Genomic DNA, 22,112 nt, shown 5'->3' on the forward strand with positions numbered 1-22,112 from the left:
TTTATTTATATTTACAAAAAATATTGATAATTTTCTTCTGCTGAAATGTGTTTCGATAGAATTAATGAATAATACGGTAAATAATTCATTGTTCACAATAACGACGTTCTTTTATGATTTTTTCTTTACTATTTATTGTGTATTAAACAGAGTTTCCTAGATTATAGCATCAAAAAGTGTATTAAAACTGAAAATTTTCATAATTTGTAAACGTAGCTACTCTTACATTAAAAAACGTACTCTACACTTTATGTCCTTCGGGTATTCACAATTGAAGAGTAAGTGAAGGCGTGTGTGAAAATCCGGATCTACCGGCAAAATTTAAATTTCTATTAGTCTTTATTTCGACATCAACAACCAAATTCCAAACCAAAAGCCGTCCGGTCTTAGGGTGTATTTCTCCTCCCCTCGAAACTCGAAACTGAGACAGAGCGGACTAGAGACAAAATTCGCTAATTGGCGAGAAAATTAACGAGGGGACGAAATAAAAAGGAGGGAAATGAATTTTATTAAGTAAAATCTTCTACTTTATTGTTATTTATTTACAGTTATTAGTTAATAAACTGTAACTAAAGGCTTATTTTCAAATAGGCACTGTCGTAAAGCTAATTTGTAACTAACTATGTTCAGTTACGTCATGTCTTCCATATTACGTTAACTTTCAAAAAAAAAGAAAAAAAAACGAACATTAAAACTGAAATAATTTTCTTTCAGAAGTTTTTAAAATGTAAATGTGCAAATTAAGAAAGGATACGAATTATTTTTTAATTTCTAGGAGTTGGATAGTTTATTAAATTGATTATAAAAACATTAAAATGTGAAATATTTACGAAAAATCATTTTTTAGCCAACTTCAAAACTGTTTGTTATTTCCAATTCACAAGTGTTGTTCTAGTTGTCTAGACAGGTAAACTGCATATGAATAAAGTCGAGACATTACAACTGGAGCTTTTGCGAACTGCAGACTGAAGGGTAAATTATGAATAATTAATGGCTTATATGTTGTATTTAATTTCAATTATTGGGCCGCAATTTAAAAAAAACTTAGACTTTGACAGACTGATGCGAGAATTCGAGGATTATTAATTACTAGAGGGTGGGCCCTGAGTTGCTTGGGCAAAAGTAACAATACCGAAGATTAACCTCTTAACAGTGAGGGACGAGAATAGTCGTCGAAGGCGATCGAGTGGCAGTGGTGAGGGACGACTATACTCGTAAAAAAATTCTTATAAAATAACTGGACCATTTTGTAAAGTTTTAGTATTTTCACGAGTAGTTGGGTTTTCCAACTTTGTTTTGGAATATCCTTTAGTTCTCGAGAAATTACAATAAAAGAGAGAAAATTAAAATAAATATGAAATTTTAGACGGCCATCTATCGACATAAATCGAATTTAAATTTCTGCCGTCATCTGATTAGTTAAAAAATTAATATTCTTAATATGCTCGTGTCCGAAAAAGTAGGTGTGACTTCTGTAAATGACGCTATCGCGAGAGCACCGATACAACCCGAAAATGTAAACAGCCTACGTCATTAGTCTAACGGTCCTTGTCTGACATACTTTTTCTAAAATCTAAATGAGGGTAAGACGTAGTAATTTATAGTAAAACGGTCTTCTCTAATATTCATAGTACTTTGTACAGCTTGGATTTCAATTTAATAAGTATTATTTAGTTTTCAGAAACATTACAAATACATCATTAAGTAGGAGAATAACGAAAAAATTACATCGAAACATACAAAGTCAACTAATTTACTTAAGTTCAGTTCATTATACAACTGTCGATACTTTTGCCTTCCTCAGTTTTGTCAAACAAAATTCAAAATCTTTAATTAATCCTATAAATATTTAAGTGCCATTACTATTCGAATGATATATCATTATATCAAGCTGAATTTTACACAATTTGGAACTGTGATTACAAATATAACTGAAAAATATTTTCGATATAAACACTAGGCCATAATTATCAATACAAAATTCTTCAAGTATAAATTTTTCGAACATTTTCTGATCGAGTAATATGTAATAATATTTTTATCTACCAGTCTTGTTATATCCTACTTTCTATATTCACATCCATTTAGTTTCATCTAATTACACTTAAAATGTAAAACAATCTACCAACAAATTAATTTGCTAATAAAGAAAGTACTTCCTAATTGAACTTTGTATTCTTTTTTGACGTAGTTCTAGGTTTTAGCGCTAAATTGGTAGATATGTCTAAATAACATGCTTATTAACACTAAAAACCATAAATGTTTCGAAATTGAACTAGATAATTATATGCACAAATAAATTAGTACACCTATAATACATGCCTTCATTTATATCCAAACAAAGATCAGTTCTCGCTAATTGTCACTAATAAATTATTTTCAACTTTTCTTTCTGTAAAGTAGCATATTCTGAAAAACAAGTTCTATATTCAGAGTAAAATTTCCACCTTCTATCCGTTGAAAGCAACGCAAAATGTATGGATCCACGTAATAAAAATTTATCTCAGTGAACTTCGAAAAAACGAGAAACGCAGAAACACCAAACCGCACTCTACAAAAATCTGCCGCCAACTGATTCATATAGTGATGCTCCTGTGAAAAATTTCAGCACATGACGAAAAGTTTTTAAATAAATGCTAAAAGTATTAAGAAATTCTTTCGTGAAATCCGATGAATTTAATTAATACACAATAACTAAATCTGTTTGATAAAGATTAATAATTTTCCATTACAATTATGCGAATTAAATATAAAAAAGATCACTGCGCAAATTCTCCCGCCAACTATATGTCATGGGAAAACTTACGACTTCAAATGCGATTGAAGCTTTCCCACTAAACACTGAAAATGTTATATAATTATTTAATTAATCGAGTCAAATTTAAATAATGTAAAATGTCTAGATCTGTTTAATATAGATTAGTAATGTACTATCACTAATATGCAAATTAGACATGACAAAGGTCACTTTGGGAAAACTTCCACCAAGATAAAAATAGCTTTCAATCACACGATCACCAAGAAATACGAAGAAATATGTCTAAAATTTAATGTTTGTGTACAAATTAATAAATTTTAACTAGTGTCATCGTTTAAAATTTAATGTTTCTGTAAAAGTTAGTAAATTGTAACAAATTTCATCAAAAACAACAAAATAATTTTCAGCTTTTCAGCTACAATAAATGATTATTTCTTCGAAAGAAGTCGATATGCACGAATAAATAATAAATATGTTATAATGCTTTTATCCATTTTAAGTGGATATTGTTAACATTAAGCTATTTAATTCGTTTGGCTTTTATAATTTAGTTTCTGAATATTTTACTGTGAAATTCCATTTAGTAAACAGAAACAAAGTTGAGCTCTTGATTATAAACAGGACAATATAATAATTTTTACGTAAATTGAGTGTAAATACAGAAAAAACGAATTATATCAAAGATGGGACGAATAAGCTGACATCCCACGAACAGAGCTCATATACTCATTATCATTTTCAGCCTGGTTCCCACTTCGACTGTTTTATCTTGGTAAAAAGTTAATCGGTAAAGTGTGTTTTAGGGAAGTTAAGCTTTTTTTCCTGATGCATGCCAATGATGAAAATTATTTTTAAAATTAAATATCGGTCAATGATGATAACATATGTTATAAATGTGAAAATAAATATGAAAATATTTCTACATTTTTTTATTGTTTTGCTGTTTCTTAAAGATTAATTTATTTAAATTTATTATGTCAGGTAAATATATATACAAAATGCTTTCTGCAAAATCGATTCTAGCAATCCACAACCACGATCGGCAAAACGAAGAAAAAAAAAGCGAACCGCCCGAACAGGGACTCAAAACCTGGACCGTTAGGTTAAAAGCTTAACGCTCTACCGACTGAGCTATCCGGGCTCTTGTCTGCTAACTCTGCTCCCGTCCTGATAACGCAACCGAGCATCATTGTCGACAAAAATATCTGCCATTAATAAATGTTCTAGCCTGCGAATTACCTATATCTCTCTTAAAAACATACCTTTCGCAATTGTCTTGAAATTTGCCGACGTCAGCACGCATCTAGTCATTGTCCACCACTTTTGCCGTCTGCAATTTCCCACTAGATTCGAGTGCAAACGGAGTCTTTTTGTCTTCCAATCAGTGCCTGTCGTATCTCATGCGGATGCGACGACGCCCGACGAAAAAGCGACTGCTGTACTCCAGATCGGTTTAGCATATTCGATCAAGTCGACAGCTGCTATACACTGATGCTGGTTTGCTTTCGCAACGGCACAAAAAAATCTTGGCCCTTTGCGGAACTGCTACCGTACATCGCTGTTTAATATTGAATTGAATAATTTACATATTGCAATATGCTCCATTTTCCATATTGCAATATGGAAAATGGTCACATTAATTATTACATTCACTGGATTTAGTAACACAATATCAGAAACAATACTCACATGCCGCAAAACTCGAAATGTTTTCATCATACCGCAAAAATACAGAAGAGAAAGTAAACACGTCATTTCTACGTGGTAGGATCCAAAAGTTCGAGGACGGCTTATAGTTGCTTGCTTTGAATAGTTTAAATTATTGACACACTATAACCTTCGAACTAATCCACTTGGTCGACGATACATCGTTTTCCAGCTCTGGTACAGCTCGTCGAAGCTGTACTGTAAGCCTTCTTTTCAACTACATGTTTCCTGTCATGCTAATTTTACGTCATTTGATAACTGAAAAGGTTTCCATATCTTTGAGTCATCACGTAATCCATACTTTATTTTTTCTCTTCATTAATTAATGACTCATTTGTTACTAAGTATAAGAAACATATTCGAAACGAATAGGCGTAATATTTTTATGTACAGAGAGCGTTTCGTAATTGAATTTTATGAGGATTCTTTATTATGTGGAAAACGTGTTTTTAAAATGTGCTGGCAGACCTCGGTTTAATTTGATTTCATTTTTGATGCGATTGTTTTACCACAAACGTCCAACTTATTAAAAGTATATTAGGCTCAGTAAATTTGAATTATTTTTAATTTAATATTAATCGCATACATTGATTTTTTCTTCACCCCTCATTACTCTTAGAAACATTTTTATCAGTTTTAAATTAACCAAACGAACTGATAAATTGTTATCTAAATTGAGCTTTTTCGAAAAATCATTGCCACTAATTATTATATTCGGCTTAACAATGTCCAAAACTACGTAAATATAAAAAGTTCGTAGTCTTAACTTACCGATAAAATTACTGCAAATTATGAGTAACTGAAAAAACGCTTGAAATCAAAGACTTTAAATCGCTCGACCAGCAAATCTAATTGTTCGCAATAACAATAATCGCAACAAATTGTTAGAGTTTCATTGTTGCGTCGCCACGAAATTTAATGTAAAACGTTCGGAAATTTCAGCAAATTTCGTGATTTTTCAGCTTCTCTGTCGGATTATCGCGAAACATTCCCTGCATATACATTCGTGTCAACAGCAATATGAATTCAAAAATAAAATATTGTTTTGTTTCGTGTTTGTATAAAGATAAATAAAAATTTCGATTTTATGATGATCCTTCGAAACGAAAAATGAATAGACTTCAAGCTTAGTAACACCCTTTTAATCTATATTGTTAAATTTACTGAGTAACCCTTTCTAATCTATGAATAAAATTGAAATTTTGTTAAATTAAAATTACGAATTTTACAGTTAAATGCTTGTACGTGATAAAGACTAGGAAGCGAGCCAGGCTCTGAAATATACAAAAGATTATGAGATTAACTGAGTGACTAAACATCCTTCTTTAGAATGATTTATTTTAGCATTTATGATTAAGTCGAAACTTTTTTTTACATGTGTTAAGCTATGGCTTAAACAGAAACAAAAAAAAAAACAAGAGGTAGTACACAGCTAATATGAAATATTTTATTTTCCTAATATCTGGAGTAAAATACTAAGAAAAATGCGAATATTGCAGTTTTAATTGTGACAGAACGATGGACATAATAATTATTTAATTAAACAATAAATTGTTTTTTATATTTGAGACACATGTTCGTATATTTAAATACCTGAAATTTTAAATTAACGGATTTCTTCCAACTTATAAAACGATGGTATTAAAAACAATGTTTGCAGCATTAATATACCTTAATATACGGTTTGGCGAATATAAAAATTCTCCGTTGACGTTTTAAAAAACGAAACAGATAAACAAAAATTACGGAAAACGCAGTCGACAGGATTCGAACCTGTGCGGGAAGATCCCAACGGATTTCTAGTCCGTCGCCTTAACCACTCGGCCACGACTGCGTAATGACACCGCTCCAATTACCCTATACATTTCTATCCACGCGTTCACTGAAATTGCCGCTTAAATGTATTTTCCAATCTTCGCGCGACAAGTTTTCCATCACATACGCTTGCAGAACGACAAGTTTGCGACTGCAGCTGCTCCTCCTCGAGACTGCGCGTACCACTCGAGTAACGATGACATTTGATCGCATTGTCATTCGAAACTGTCATCTAACTCTAGGTTTACAATACTTACGCTCAGAATTTCGGTTCTCGACTACACCGATGTCAAATGTTCATTTACTCAAACGGTCGACGGTGAGATATCAGGTAACATGGCGTCGCCACTTACGCGCGAGTGCACTTGAGATGGTCGCATAACTGTTGTTGACGATCTTCGCTGGTTTACCGTTTTAACTAAGCCACTATGAATGTTACTAAATAAAAAAAAAGAAAAAAAGAACAGACTGTGCGAAATTCCAACGCCTCAATATTTACTGTGTTACAACTTACGCTCGAGCTTGAAACAAATTACGTTACCCGGCAAAAAACGATACTAATTAACAAACACGCAATCGACAGGATTCGAACCTGTGCGGGAAGATCCCAACGGATTTCGAATCCGTCGCTTTAACCACTGTATTTCGCAGTCGGCTACGACTGCGTTATGACACCGCCTCAGTTAATCTATATTATACGTAGTTATTAGATTTTTTGCTGGAAGTTTTGAATGAGAATCTGATGACATCGCTTTCAATGTTTATATTTAGTACACATTTCACCTGTTTAAATTATATATTTACAATGTACAAAGGCTATAACAACGGTACGATCTTTCATATTTACACAGAATCATAAATATGTATCAATGGAGCGTGGAATATTTTAATTAAGTGTTTTGTTTTGTAAATTTTAAGCTTATTAAAATCGACATAGTATGTTTTATAGCTGAATCAACAAATATAATGTACGACTGCTATTTTTAGAGCTAATAATGCATCAAGAGAACAATGAATTATTAATTGAAAAATTATAGTTTTTGTTTGATCATTTTGATTGTTTTCTTTTGACATCTATATGCAAATAATATTTCAATTTTCGAATATGTAACTCTTATTCATTTGTAATTATGTCGTATTAAAGGATCATTTCTAAAATCGCAACTTTCAATATCTTTTGGCAATTTTTTGATGACAGTTATTTGCGCAATTTATTATTTTTAAAATGTTCATTTTGATTTTATCGCTTGTTATGTATATTGCATTAATAAATAATATTCGTAGAAATTTATCAATAATAAATTTATAACATCCTACTTAATTTATGACTAAGACTTCATCGACAACATCACTGAATACTTGTCAATATGTAAATCATTACTCTGTATAACTGTCAGATTCGAGAAGTATACTTTACCGTTTTTTCTTGCGAAGTAGTAAATTTTAACCACTTAAAGGATTAAGGTGTATTGTTATCGTAAAATAATATGAAAGTTTTATGAAATACACTTATAATATATTTTATTTTCAGAACATGGCCGAAGCTAATGATGCTAAACGTGTGCGTAATGGTAAGCAAAACGAGGTAACGCAACGATCCACTAAAGTTAATCTTAAACTTTGTGAAGAAACAGAAGATAAACGAGCCATTAGAATTTCCGAGTTAACCGTAAATTTTTCACGAAGAGAGACGAAGGAAACTTTACGGTTTAATCAAACTGATGATGCTGCTGGTACATCATCATCATCAACCTGGAGAGAGATCGTTAGGAAAGAAGTTCAACCTGTGGATAACCACGAACTCATAGAAATCCTCGATGTTTCTGAAGTGCGACCAAAATTATCGTCAGTTATAGGCAAAATTCCTGAAATACTTAGCGTGAAAGACTTAGTAATCGATGAAAAGCCATCAGGTGGTGTTGATAAAACTAATATCAAACAAATGTTGTGTGCTCCAAATGTTATAGGCTTTATCTACTACCCAATTACTTTCGTTGCCGTGGTTATTGCTGCTGGCTTCTGCTATCCAGATGTAACTAACAGAAATCTCATAAAAGAACTACTGTTCTCTGTCTTATCCATTACTGGCATTGCGTTGATTGTTTTCTGGTTGTGGTATGTAGCTAAACGTCACGAATCTTTCCGGAAAATATGCGCTTGTCTGCGTTTTACTGATTTTCAAGAAACAACTGTAACATCTGAGAGACCCTATATTTACAGTAGAATCCATTCTGCGGATGCAGAAGATTTTGAAAGAGAAACTTTGCGAGTACCTCATTTCTTCGTTTCGTCGTTAGATTGTGAATCTGTTGATTCCAATGAGTTTCAGCCTGCTGTTCAGTCTACTGCTGCAGAAGTACACTCATCTCAGAACAGTTAAAATTTAATACTTTTCATATTTGCATGTTCTATTGGCTTTTTTACAACATATTCGTGCCTTTATTTTTATTGAACTAAAACTTCAGAAATTTCTTTCAATTCGTAACAAATTGACTTGCCAAATGACAAAAGAATCTCATTGTATTTATTATGGTGTGATCAATAAAATTAAAAATTAACCCCTTTGGATTATTTTAAAATAATTATTACACAATAGTGTTAATGTGTTTAGCACACGAAAAATTAACTAAATTAAAATTAAATATATACTTATCTTAAAAATTCTCGAATTAAACATTACAGCAGCAGGTATATATTTTATATTGTATTTTATACAGGAAAAATATTAATTTCATTATTTTAGTACGTTGATTAGTAGTTTCTTCTACTTCTATTTTTCCTTACTTCTCAAGTATCAACATTTTAATATAAAATATTTTACTTCGTAAGATCTATTTTAAAAATTGTGTAAGGTTATTCATTCGTGAAGACATTAGCAGAGAACAATAACAATAGAAAACAGAATAATTCATCTGTTTGGATATCTTTATTTTATCATTTGGATTAAAAATAGGTGGATGATCGTGTTTAAAGTGTCATGCTACTCCATCATCATTCTGTTTCCCATTGTGGAGTTGGCCGAACCGACAATGGGTTTGAGCTAAACGGCCTTCTTAATGCTTACAGGTGAAAAGACTAAAAAAAACTACCGCACTATGATTATGACAGTTCGGGGTTTGAGCTCGCCGTAGAATCTAATGTTCTTACGGATAATCGACATTGAATCGCTCCTCATTCCTCATCCGTACTAACTAATCAACTTTCAGGAATATTGTATGGCCATCTAGAAACCATATGGAAACTCTACGTGTACAATATAATCATTATCCTTTTATTAATAACATGTGAATTACAAACTGGACGTCTTGCGTCACACATTAATGTTACAAAAAACGAATCACTTTTTCAAACACGTATTATGTGGGCGTTATAATAAGCTTCTCAAAATCAAAATGTCTTCATTTCGTGAAGACTTCAACTTCTTCCTAATTGGAATAATGCCGAACAAAGAAGAAAAAATCGTCTGTTTGTAAGACTCTGCGATGATGAAAATAACAGAGAATAGTTCAACCTGTTTGTAACAGAGACAATAGTGAAGGGAGATCAATTGAACCTTCTGATAATCTGGCTCGGATACAACGGAGACGAATTCGGTTAGTTAACCAAGATGATGTAGGAATATTGGAAGTCGAGACCAATAATAACAATCCTCTAACGAGTAATTCGCATAACCCATCATCGATCAATAGACGTAAACGTCGTTCAGGCCTAAGAAGAATCATGGCAGCTGTTAAACATCGGTAGTCACTATCATGATGCGTATGTCTCTCCCATCGCTGTTTTTTCTTTTTGTGGTTTTGTTATACAACATCGTCAGATCGATTCCAGCATCCGAATATTTGTGGTAACAATGGCGAGGTTGAAGCCGAAGTTTTAAACGCGAAGACGTATATTTCGGACGTTCAGCGCGGCTTTCTTGTAAGCCTAGAAGTTTGACAATGGCATTTGGAATGTCGAGCATGATTCCACTGACTTTCCAAACGCCATTGTCAAACTTCTAGGCTTACAAGAAAGCGGCGCTGAACGTCCGAAGTACACGTTTTCGCGTTCAAAACTTCGGCCTCAACTCGCTAATAATACTATTTTTAATTTCGTACGTGTGCGCTTACAGTCAGTTTCTGTAAATTCCTGCCACTCGAAATCGAGTTTTCTTTTCTCTAAGTCTTTAAACAATTTGTTAGCAGACTACTTGAAGCGATATGAACATCGAAGCCACCAAACGTCGTTTATTTTGGTAAAATTATCTTCGAAAAATTCTTCAGTATGCGCAATTTTTAGTAGTGTGGAGCTTACAGTAACAAACCTGCAACTAAATTCTCTTTATTAGTTTCTGTTTTCAGGTAATGTGTAATCCACGTCTAAGCTTGGTCATTATCAAAATATATAATTACTGTGTATTAAACAAACTTGGTATCATAGGATAGCCGAAACGGCTAATTATTGGTTTGCAATTTGAAAATTGCAGCCGAAACGGCTAATTATTATTCTGCAATTTTCAAATTGCAAACCTGTACATTCTCACTGTCATCCGCCTGTCTATCCCGTGTTAATCCCGAGAACTCAGATACGTAGAGGAAATTCAAGACCAGATATGAATACCTAAAGGGCTTGTTTGATTTATTTGTTTACGGCAACGTGACACGTGGGCGATCTCCCAAGGGGATGACTTCTGGAAGGACTTTTTTTGGGAAACTGGCAACTAAGGCTCTCCAGCGGCCAATTGATAATACCACTGAACATTGGTAGTTGGTCGTAGCTTCGCCCCTCCCCAATAGGCTGGCCACGTAGATTTCATATTTACTTTTCAATCTTTATTTGCTTATTGTTTTATATTTTCCATATTTCATTCGTTTATATGCAAATTAAGAGTTAACATTCTTTTATTGTTAAATAGATCTACACATGAATCGTTTTTCAAAATAATTTTCTAATTATCGTTATCAAACAGCATAAAATTTATGTGAAGTTCAATTGGTTCTATATTATGTAAATAACTAATATGGAAGTTTTTATCCCTCTCCAATAGTAATTCAATTCAGTATATTCATAAAATAAGACAAGTAATTTATAATTTTAATTTCGATCATCTCAAACTTTTATAAACCAGTTAATTTTATATTAATAAAACTTTCAATTTACAGTTCTGTTGAACGGGTATCTCAATGCAAATCGTAAGGTATAAATAGAAATCTTCAGTGTAGTATTTCGAGGTGTTATTATTCTTCAACCTGCTGAATTCTTTGAATTCACAGTAAGTTTACTTTATTAAAAAAATAATATTCGAATAGTTAAATAAAAGCATTTATTTTTTATTTATTTGGTTTCAAAAATATGGCAAATCCTAATCGTGGTGTTAGAAATGAAAGTTCGGATTATGATTACTTCTATGTACGATTTACTTCAATTATCATAGACATCGATGCACAAATGCTGCATGTCTTCAACGTTCAATTTATACTTCTATGCAGAAGACTCTTCTGTTACTATATTCTTTTTGTTATGTCTTACAATAGTTTGATTACTACTTATTACTAGTTTGATTATTCTGCTACTTATCATATATTTTTATTTTTATTAATTGCCATTCTTTTACTTCTTCGTTCTTAGCCTCCTCGCGTTTCATTTTATATTTGTGCCAAATTTAAATATTAATATACACGTAATCATTTTGATGTGATCGTAGTATTATGTAAATTACAAGCTGCTTTCCATAGTAAAACTAGGTGTTTTATAATTTACATTTTAATTTATTAACACTTCTTAGATGTATACCATTAAATAATTTATTTTACGTTAATCAAAATGTCATTTGCAGCTCTTCTGAACACGTGAAATTATACAAATTACAAGGTGCAACTGGAAATCTCTTCGTATAGGCCTACCTCTACAAGCTGTTTTTCATCTTAGAGCTGGTGAATTGAGTGATAATAGAGTAAGTATTTTACAAAAATATTTTAATTGTTGTATAAAATTAATAATTTGTTGCGTAATTGCTTTCAGTAAGATGGCAGAAGCAAATCCTACTCTTGCTCGGAGTGATTCCTTACGTGTTCTTAGTGATTCTTTAGAAGTTTTGTGGACAGAGAATTCGATTTTAGAAGATAATTATATACAGTTTAATAGAAACTTAGATACAGCAAGCAGCGATACATCATCACATAGAGAGATCTACGTTCAACTTACACCTTCACTAATAAACCGAAGCCACGAAAACGATAAAGTATCGATAACTGATGATAGTCAGAGTGTTGCTTCGGGAATATACGAGGAAATTTCTACCCCACGACCTCGGAGCACCGCTTCGGGAATCTACGAAGAAATTTCTACCCCACGACCTCGGAGCACCGCTTCGGGAATTACGAGGAAATTTCTACCCCACGACCTCGGAGCACCGCTTCGGGAATCTACGAGGAAATTTCCACCCCACGACCTCGGAGCACCGCTTCTGGAATCTACGAGGAAATTTCCTCCTTCGATGTTACTTCAGCAGACGATATGAACAATACTTCGTATCTAGGTGAATGCTTAAATTTAGTGAAAGATATCAAGGAGAACCTTGGTACACTCTCAGTGATCGGTTTTGGTGTTTCTATTGCAATCATTATTGTTTCTACATATATTTATTATTTTCATTTTGAGAGTGATCCAATATTATTTGAAATAATTGATATTTAAATAATTGCATTCACCTTTATGTCTTTTTTGCTCATTGTGTGGAGAGCCATCTGGTCAATGTATATAAATGAAACAATTTATATTTTACTGCAAAATAATATTTCAGCTGAAGAAAAAAGCGAAGAGGAACAATAGGCAATAAAATATCCTTCAGAAGAAGACAAATTTTAAAACGAGTCATCTGAAAGAAGAGGATCCATGAGCTTTTAGAATAAGGACTCTGATAAAGATGCTATGAAGTTCGCGAGGAACTTTGACGATAACTTGAGAGGAATCACAAAGAGTAGTCTTGATCATAAGGAAAAACGTTTAACTTTGTTATAACTTACTTTAAATTCCTATTAAATCTTGATTAATTTAATAACTTCTTACTCTGTTTTTTTATACTTTGAAAAATTTCTTTAGGTCTTAAATTACATTTTTCAATTTATTATTATGTACTTTAAAATTTTTCTGCAATTGTAAATAAAAAATGGTTTCACTCATTTGCTTCGTTTCTTTTATTGAAACTTTCTAAATGAGCTTTTTCCGATTATTGGGAACAACCTACAAAGATCATGAGGATCTAAACTGAAGTTTGATCCCACTCTTCTATCAGCAAACAGAAGAATGTCAACACTTGATATTATATGAAACGTTTTATGTAGTAGTGTAAACTAGTTTGCATCCTAAATTAGTGCAAGAAATTATCTTTACAAAGAGTAATTTATGTTAATTTTTTACACTTGTCTAGAAACCTGTCTTCCCCTGAGACATTCACGTTAATTACCCGTGAACATCAAATAATAGGTGTCTTCAAGATCAATTAGTTGTCTAGACAGTACTGTAGCGCGTGTCACGTGATTCGTTGCGGGTTTGTGTTGTATGAAAGAAAAAAATGTATGTAAATAATAAATAATAAAAAAGCAACGTTTTATACAAAAATTTTAAAAAATAAATTTAAAAAAACAATATTGAATCCAAGAAAAATATGATACATCTCAAGATAGCTTGTTCTGTTATTGTTGGGCTGTAATTTGAAAAAATTGTAGACCTATAAATTCCCACCGTCTTTCCTTAATGTCGAGAATGGAGTTAGATAGATGACAGAGGAGACCCGATACTGAAACTTTGAGAGCAGGATCCCTGATGCAAACCGGAAGTCATATTATTTCAATTCAGAAAGTTTACCTCTAAAAGGTGTTAAGGTAGATGACCGTCACAATTTCACTGTTAAAGGGAAAGTACGGTGTATAGAGGCAGGCCACTACTAATTTTAGATGGAGAGCGTATATTTTAAGTTAAATAAATTAAAAATATGAATAAAAATTGCAGCCCGGAATTGTGACCATGTCACAATAAATAATCGCTCGTTTTTCAATTCTGTTCTTTACAATAAATTGCCTTTTATTACATTGTTCTTTTACTTATATATTTTTTTATTTTTATTTATTACCATTCTCTTTTATTTCTTCTTCATTCTTATTCTCCTCACTATCTATTTTATATGTTACACCTCTGTATTTAGCAACTCCTTGACAATAGTGCTCGCGAAGAGCGCAGTCCTTGCTGGTGTTTTAAAAAAGACATCCCCGATTTTTATCGTCTTGTGTTTTTTACCGAAGACATTGCTGGTACGTATAATTTGTCATCCTATCCTGCGCTGTGAAAGGGCGATTTGGGCGATTTACTTCTGATAAATCGAAATTAGAGTTAATGAAAAAAAACTTTAACTTTAACATTATATTTGTGCCAAATTTAAATATTAATATACGCGTAGTATATTAACATTTTTATGTGATCGTAGTATTATGTAAATTTTTATAAGCTGTCTTTTTATAGTAAAACTAGGTGTTTTATAATTTACATTTTAATCTAATAATAATCCTAGATTTATAACATAATTTTTTTAAATTAATCAAAATAAAAAACAATCTTGCAGCTCTGCTGAACACGTGAAATTATACAAATTACAAGGTGCAACTGGGAATCTCTTCGTATAGGCCTACTTCTACAAGCTGTTTCATCTTAGAGCTGGTGAATTGAGTGATAATAGAGTAAGTATTTTACAGAAATATTGTAGTTGTATGAAATAAATAATTTGTTGCTTAATTGCTTTCAGTAAGATGGCGGAAGCAAATTCTAATCTTGTTCGCAATGAATCTTTAAGTGTTTTGAGTGATTCTTTTACGTGGAACAGAAATTCGAATTCCGATGATAGCTCCATACGATTAACTTCTACTGTAAGACACTTAAATATCCCAGCTAGTGATACAGCATCTGAAGACAACTATGTTGAATTCATACCTATACGTAGAAGACAATCCCTTCGTGACGAATCTGATATTGATGAACCGATATTTCAGAGCAGTCAGCCTGTTGATTCAGGAATGTACAGGGAAATTTCTTCTCCCAATACAACAGTCGACGAGGACAATATTTCGTGTCTAGAAAAATGTCTAAATTTCGTTAACACGATCGACAGCAACCGAAAAAAAGTCACTGTTATTGGCTTTGCTGTTGCTTTAGCCATTTTTATTACATTGGCTTATTTATTTTCTCCAAAGCGTGATCCAAGAGTCTTAGAATCTTATATGATGACTGCTGTTTTCGCTGCTACAGTTATCGTTACGAGTGTTGTAATCATTGCTTGCTGTGTATACTGCTTATCGTATATCGGTGATAAAATCTGTAAATATTTCAGGTACAGAAATGCAGCTGAACAAGTAAACGCAGAACCATAACAATGATATATCTTTCAAGAGAACACAAGTTTTAAGCCAAGAATTTTTATAAGTGTATCCGTGAGCTTGCTGTTCAGTCTTTGATACAGAATTTTTTTCTAATGTTGTAATGATACTGATTATTCCTCTTAACTTTCCTTTATCAGTTTTTACGTTTAGAAGAACTAAGAAAGTTTTTTTCTGTAATTTTAGATAAATTTATATTATTTTTCTCTTTTAATTTTCAAATCTCGCAATTAACATAACATCATTTTGTATTGTATTGTAAATTAAAGTGTTTTCGCTCATTTGCTTTGTTTCTTCAATCGGAATTTTATAAGTAATTTATCAACTTTTAGCTCTTTCGTAGACCTGGTGAAAAATAATCGCAAAAATACATTTTGAATGACGAAATTCTATAACAAATGATTAACGATATTTTTAAATTAAAGTAAAATTAAAGTAAGATATCCGATAAAAAGGTTGTATTCATCATCAAGGAGTGATTACATACCTTGACCTTGCCTTGTTGAGTTTTCGTATGATTTTATTATAGCGTGAACTGATATTATGGTTTTTAAACCATAATGGGGTCATGCTACAATAAAAATGGGGTGAAAAGATTGTTAGGAGTAATCTCGCAATTGTCTACGTTATGGATAAGATGCCTACGTACCGGATATGGTGGCAATCGAGTAGAATTCGTTACGACGCTACCAAAATTCCTTTTTATAAAGGTTTATTGAATCGTATATCAAAATTTTTGGGGGTTTTTATAGTCTTAAACAGAAAGCTTTCTTTCTAAATCCTGTTTTTGATTCTGACCCTTTTGTGTTCAGTAAAGTTCAATTCTTCGCCTAAATTAAGGTTATAAAACGAATCTGATTAAATTTATGCCATCACTCTATATAAATTCGTGATGTCATCTATCATTTGAATCGCGAATTCTTACTTCTAATGAAAATGAATTTGAAAAGAGAAATTTCTAATAGAAAGATCTAACAGAGAGATATATTTGTTTTATTACGTAGAGGTACAGTACCTTATAATGTATGAATTTTACTTTACATCCTTGAAGTTCTTTTGGATTAGAAATCGGGTTCTTGCCACCTCAAACGCGTTGCTTTCCATCTGTAAGAAAGCGAGGATAGCTCATGAGAAATGCTTCGATTTCAGTTCTCTCGCATTTAAAATACACCTCTTTATATACAGGGTGGGCCAACGAAAACGAAACGGCAAAGTGTTCGTGTTTGTCCAAGCAAATCGCTCGGACAGGTCGATTTTATTCTCGAGGGGACATCTTTTGCAATAAAGTTTTTGCGAATCTGAATATTAACTAAACAAACATTTTTTTCGAAATAAATGTTTGTTTAGTTAATACAAAATAAATGAGTTTTTAAAAATTTTTGTTGTCTGTTGTATTCAGAATCGCAAAAACTTTATTGCAAAAGATCTCCCCTCGAGAATAAAATCGATCTGTCCGAGCGATTTGTTTGGACGAACACAAACACTTTGCCGTTTCGTTTTCGTTGGCCCACCCTGTATATCTATTGTATGATATAAAGATGAAAATATAATAAAAATCAAAATAGAAAGAAGCAAATCTTAGTTCATGTTTGAATATTTCTATCTCATATTTGTACAGCCGGAAAATAAAAGAAATATTAGGATACCATTGAGTCTCTGGAACAATGACCTAAGTACCTCAGTTATTTCTTGCTCTGTTTTCGAGAATCCAAAAAGGAAAACATCCAGCAAAGAGTTGCATAACTTTCCCCGATTTATGAGATTTTATTTAGAAAATAACTTTATATTTTTAATTGCACACAATTTTAATTATATTGTAATGCGATTTGTTATGAGATTGAGGGTTATAAAAATTTTTGTTTTTAATTACTGTAAAACGGCAAAAACCTTAAAACTTACCCGTATTCATCAAAATTATCATGAAGTATAAATGACTATTTTACTCCTTATTAACATTAACTCTGATCCTACTGGAGATACACATGACCCCTTTATCTTCCAACCTCCTCGACCTTTAATTAAAGCCTACGCCCATTGACGAGATAACTCGTCCAATTTTCAATTATCGTTTCTAATCTCCCTATGGACGAGATAACTCGGGCAAAGCTTATTTTACATTCTATTGGATGTTGTTTATGATCTCAGCAAATTTTGAAATTATACACCAGATATAAGTTTTTTATTTTGGACCATTTTTTGGTCACCACCTATTGAAAGAGTATACGTGATCGAAAATTTCGTGATATAAAATTTGAGTAAATATTTACGGCAGCTCGTGCACACTTGTGTAGAAACCTGTCTTCCCCTGAGACATTCATGGTAATGACTCTCACACATCAACTAACAGCTGTCCTCAAGGTCAATCGCGACTGCCTTTTATTACATTGTTCTTTTACTTATATATATATTTTTTATTTCTATTTATTATCATTCTCTTTTATTTATTTTTCATTCTTATCCTCCTCACTTTCCATTTTATACGTTAGACTCTGTATTTAGCAACTCCTCCACAATAGTGCTCGCGAGAATAGCGCGAGATCTCGCCCCGTGTTTTAAACAAATAGTTTATTACAACAATAGTGGAAACTTCTGCTGAAAACTGGCGACAAGCTTCTGTCCGCCAGTGGTTCACTATACTTCACTCCATTTGTACCGCGTGTATGAGTAGACGTTTTTGGGTATTAATATAAAGTTTTAAACATTTTTATATCTCAGAATAATTAGAATGGCCGGAAGAGGGGTTAATCATATCAATACCGTCAATGTCTGTTTCACTACTTGAATCGTCTTTAAGCTTCAGATTTAAATCTTTACAATGTTTCATTAATTCATCATTGGAGTAATTAAATAATTTATTTCATGACTTTGTTTTTCGATTATTAGTTATTTGATATCAATGACTTTGAATATTACGTGATCAATCGCTCGATTTTCCGCCCCTGGACGTGTCACCCGTGTGCGGTGCACGCCTTGCACACCAGCTTACGGTGGGTCGGAACTAAGTTAATTAATTATTTTTTAAAGAATGCAAATATTAAAGGTGTTTGTGACAATTGTACTAAATTATTGGCAAATAACTATTTCAAAGTCCTTATTAAAGCATATGTGACAAAAAATAATGATTCATCTAAAAGTTTTCTGAGAACAAAAAATGCTAAATTAAAGATTTCACATTTGTAATAACTATTAACCCTCACCTGTATGATCAAACTGTGCACATAACACATTTTGGTGTTCAATGTGTTTTAATTTAATGTAAAAATTTTTGTTAAAATTAAATTAAAACCTCAGATTTTAATTTAAAAAATCTAACTCTTATTGTATTTGATTTGTTTTATTGATATTATTCCTTCCTTTAAATCACTATCCATCCACGTTTCCTACTAAATAAATTTATAATTCATGTTTTAAGATAATAAAATATAGACAAAAAGATGATAAAATATTCATTTCATTGCGTTTTTTCAAGTTTTGTTAAAACCTAAACCGCCATACAAGTTTAACGTTTGTACGTGCGCTTCGACCTCTCTAATATATTATGACAATTTAATATTAAATTATTATTATTATGTTGGGAGTAGTGGGTTATACTCGATTGACACCGGTGGCTGTGTACTATGCCGGACCAGAGTCAAGGCATAGCAACCAAAACAAAACTAAAATTAAATAAGTGTGTCAGTGTCAGTATTCAGGAATTTTCTAACAATATAGCATGTATTCAATATTGTGGCCTTTTGTAGTGTGATGTATGTATTTCTATTCAATTGTAATGTTTCCAGGCTTTTGTGTAGTGTGTGTGGTATCACACCTGTACAAGAGAGAACGACAGGTACAATAAGCATTCTATCCATTCTCCACAGATGCCTTATTTCCTGGGCGAGTTCTGTGTACTTGCTGATTTTGCCAGTGCATGCGTTTTGTACATTGTGAGTGTTTGGAACAGATATGTCTATAATGTACGTGATTTTATTGTGTTTGTCAATGAGTGTGATGTCTGGTCTGTTGTGGTGAATCGTTTTGTTATTATGGCTCTGTCGTACGTTGTTTTCCAATACTGTCTGTTAAATGTAGGCCTATTTGTAGTATGGTTCGTGGATGTCCAATAATTTGTGTTTCTTTGCAAGCTCTTAATGCATTTGCTACTTGATTATGTCTATGTAAATTATCTGTCTGTGCCAAGAGCTTGCAACCAGAAGTGATATGTTCTATAGTTTCTGGCATGACGTGACATTTTCTGCATGCGTCATTTGTGAGTGTTGTATCTTTGAGTATGTGTTTTCTGTAGCTTTTAGTATTTATGACCTGATCCTGTATGGCAATCATGAATCCTTCCATCTCCCCAAAGAGGCATCCCCGAGCTAACCATCTGTTTGACGCAGTTTTGTCAACAAAATCCTGAGCCAGGTCGTAAAGATGCCTGTTAAACACACGATAGGCTTAACGGAGAGAGCGACGCGACTCCCGATCGCCATCGCCGGAAATGACGTAGGCGATTCTTTCCAGGGCTATATCTCGTGAAGGGTCGTGCGCAGGGGTATGGTTCCTCTGACTTTTTGTTCCCACAAGGGGGATCGGCGAACCCCTGATTCGAAGCTTGAATTGTGTCAAACAAGCAGTCACGTGAGTCACGTGACCTGTAGAGTACTTTTCGGAGGCCTATATCTCGTGAAGGATCGCTCGTAGGGGTAGGGTTTATTAGACATTTTTGCTCCCACAGGGGCAGTCTACGCTTGGGGGTCGCCACTCCCCTCATTTGGAGGGTAAATCTTAGCTGCAAATTGTCTTCGTCGTAAAAGCCCCTCAGTTTGGTATCCTTGATGACAAATAATGCCGCGAATTTTAAAAAATGACGTTTCTTTGTTCTTGAGTGAACTAGCATTACACCCGATTACCCAACAAATTACCATAGTGATATTCGCGACGAATAAGCAACATAAGAACTCCAGCTAAAGCGTACGTGAACAAGTCACAAAGATGGCACTGGACAATTGCGCATGTTTATGACGTCATTCGTGATTGCATCTTTAATTTTAATCGCGAATTGTTATTTCTAATGAAAATGGATTTGAAAAAAGAAATTTCTAATAGATTTAACAGAGGGATATATTTGTTTTGTTATGCGGTGGTACCTTATAATGTATGAATTTTACTTTACATCCTTGAAGTTGTTACATTGCATTCATAACATTTGCATAAATGTAACAAATTTTGGAGCATTTGCTTCATCGCGTATGTTACATTAAGATAAAATTGAGTTAACAATGATGATGGGATACAGCGATGCAACTCGTGGGTGACTCAGAACTGCCAAGGAAGATGATGTCACGTGAGAAGGCTTTCTATGGGAAACTGATACCCATTTAGGTGTCAGACAGGAGAAGTAAACCAGGAAAACTCCATGCGGACAGTTTCAATTAGAATGGATGTAAGTTCTTATGTTCAAAAGAGTTGGCTTAATGAGATTTATTCATGCCATCTAAAGAGTGACACGATAGTGTGTAGACAAGGTGACTGTCAACACGTGGTCAGCATAATGAGTGTTAGGACTTATTTCGAATAAAGTGAATATAGAACGAAAATGCCAATGTCGTGTGCATTTGGGTGTACAAGAAATATAAAGGAATGTATACGTAATTTCACTCATAAACTGGATTTAATAAAATTTTCTTTTCTCGTTACTTTCCACTTGGTGCCACAGTTAATTGGTAGGGCAAAGAAAGGAAAAACGGAGCACTTTCCTCCCCGGAATCAAATAAAAATGTCCACAAATTATAATCATAAAACTGATTGAGATATGCAACATTAAACCTCGATTCACGAGACGATTTGTCTATTTCTATATTAATGCAATACTGTATTCTAAAATAAATATACTTGTAAAAAGAAACTCTCAAGAATTAAGTAACTAACCATTTTTCCGCACCAACCGTGGTCACATGTAATAATTTATCGACTACGTTCAAACTATAGGTGGGTAGCAGTGAAACTAAAATTCGTAGTGGCGTTTGCACTTTGAATCGAATTTAGTGTTCGAATTCTGGAACGTTCGAAGTACGAGCTACCACTGTGTTTAACATGCGAGATTCACGAAATATGCAAATATTTCATTGTATTGTATTAATGAAATATTTTAAAAGGAGGAAGTTGGTAATGTATGGATGTTAGTGTGTATGTAGGAGGGTACGATCTTGCTCATCCATTTTCAGGCTTAATAATAACAATCGACACGAAATTTTCATGAAAAATAATTATTTTATTTAAAATATACAACAGAAAAGAATAAAAAGTTGTTAAAAATAGAACAGTTCGTCAGAAAAACGTAGTAAAATACTTTACGATAAGCGTTACATAGTCCCATATTAAAGATAATTTAGATAAAATTTTAAAAATTTAGCCTTCAGCTCGTCTAAAATATATAAATTTCATTA

General features: G+C 32.8%; 1 long non-coding RNA gene and 3 other non-coding genes across 4 annotated transcripts; 1 reads left to right on the top strand and 3 right to left on the bottom strand.

Annotated features, from left to right (window-relative positions):
* Positions 1 to 3,826: 3,826 nt before the first annotated feature.
* TRNAK-UUU (transfer RNA lysine (anticodon UUU)) lies at positions 3,827 to 3,899 on the bottom strand. Its single transcript has one exon. It is a non-coding gene; the product is annotated as a tRNA-Lys (tRNA).
* Positions 3,900 to 6,217: 2,318 nt separating this feature from the next.
* On the bottom strand, positions 6,218 to 6,299 carry TRNAS-AGA (transfer RNA serine (anticodon AGA)). Its single transcript has one exon. It is a non-coding gene; the product is annotated as a tRNA-Ser (tRNA).
* Positions 6,300 to 6,851: 552 nt separating this feature from the next.
* Positions 6,852 to 6,945, bottom strand: TRNAS-CGA (transfer RNA serine (anticodon CGA)). Its single transcript has one exon. It is a non-coding gene; the product is annotated as a tRNA-Ser (tRNA).
* Positions 6,946 to 12,089: 5,144 nt separating this feature from the next.
* LOC136987769 (uncharacterized) lies at positions 12,090 to 12,414 on the top strand. Its single transcript, XR_010882667.1, has 2 exons — positions 12,090 to 12,212; positions 12,281 to 12,414. It is a non-coding gene; the product is annotated as an uncharacterized lncRNA (long non-coding RNA).
* Positions 12,415 to 22,112: the final 9,698 nt, after the last annotated feature.

Source organism: Centruroides vittatus, unplaced genomic scaffold (assembly GCF_030686945.1).
Source record: "Centruroides vittatus isolate TY-2023 unplaced genomic scaffold, ASM3068694v2 scaffold_2707, whole genome shotgun sequence".
Taxonomy (NCBI): domain Eukaryota; kingdom Metazoa; phylum Arthropoda; class Arachnida; order Scorpiones; family Buthidae; genus Centruroides; species Centruroides vittatus.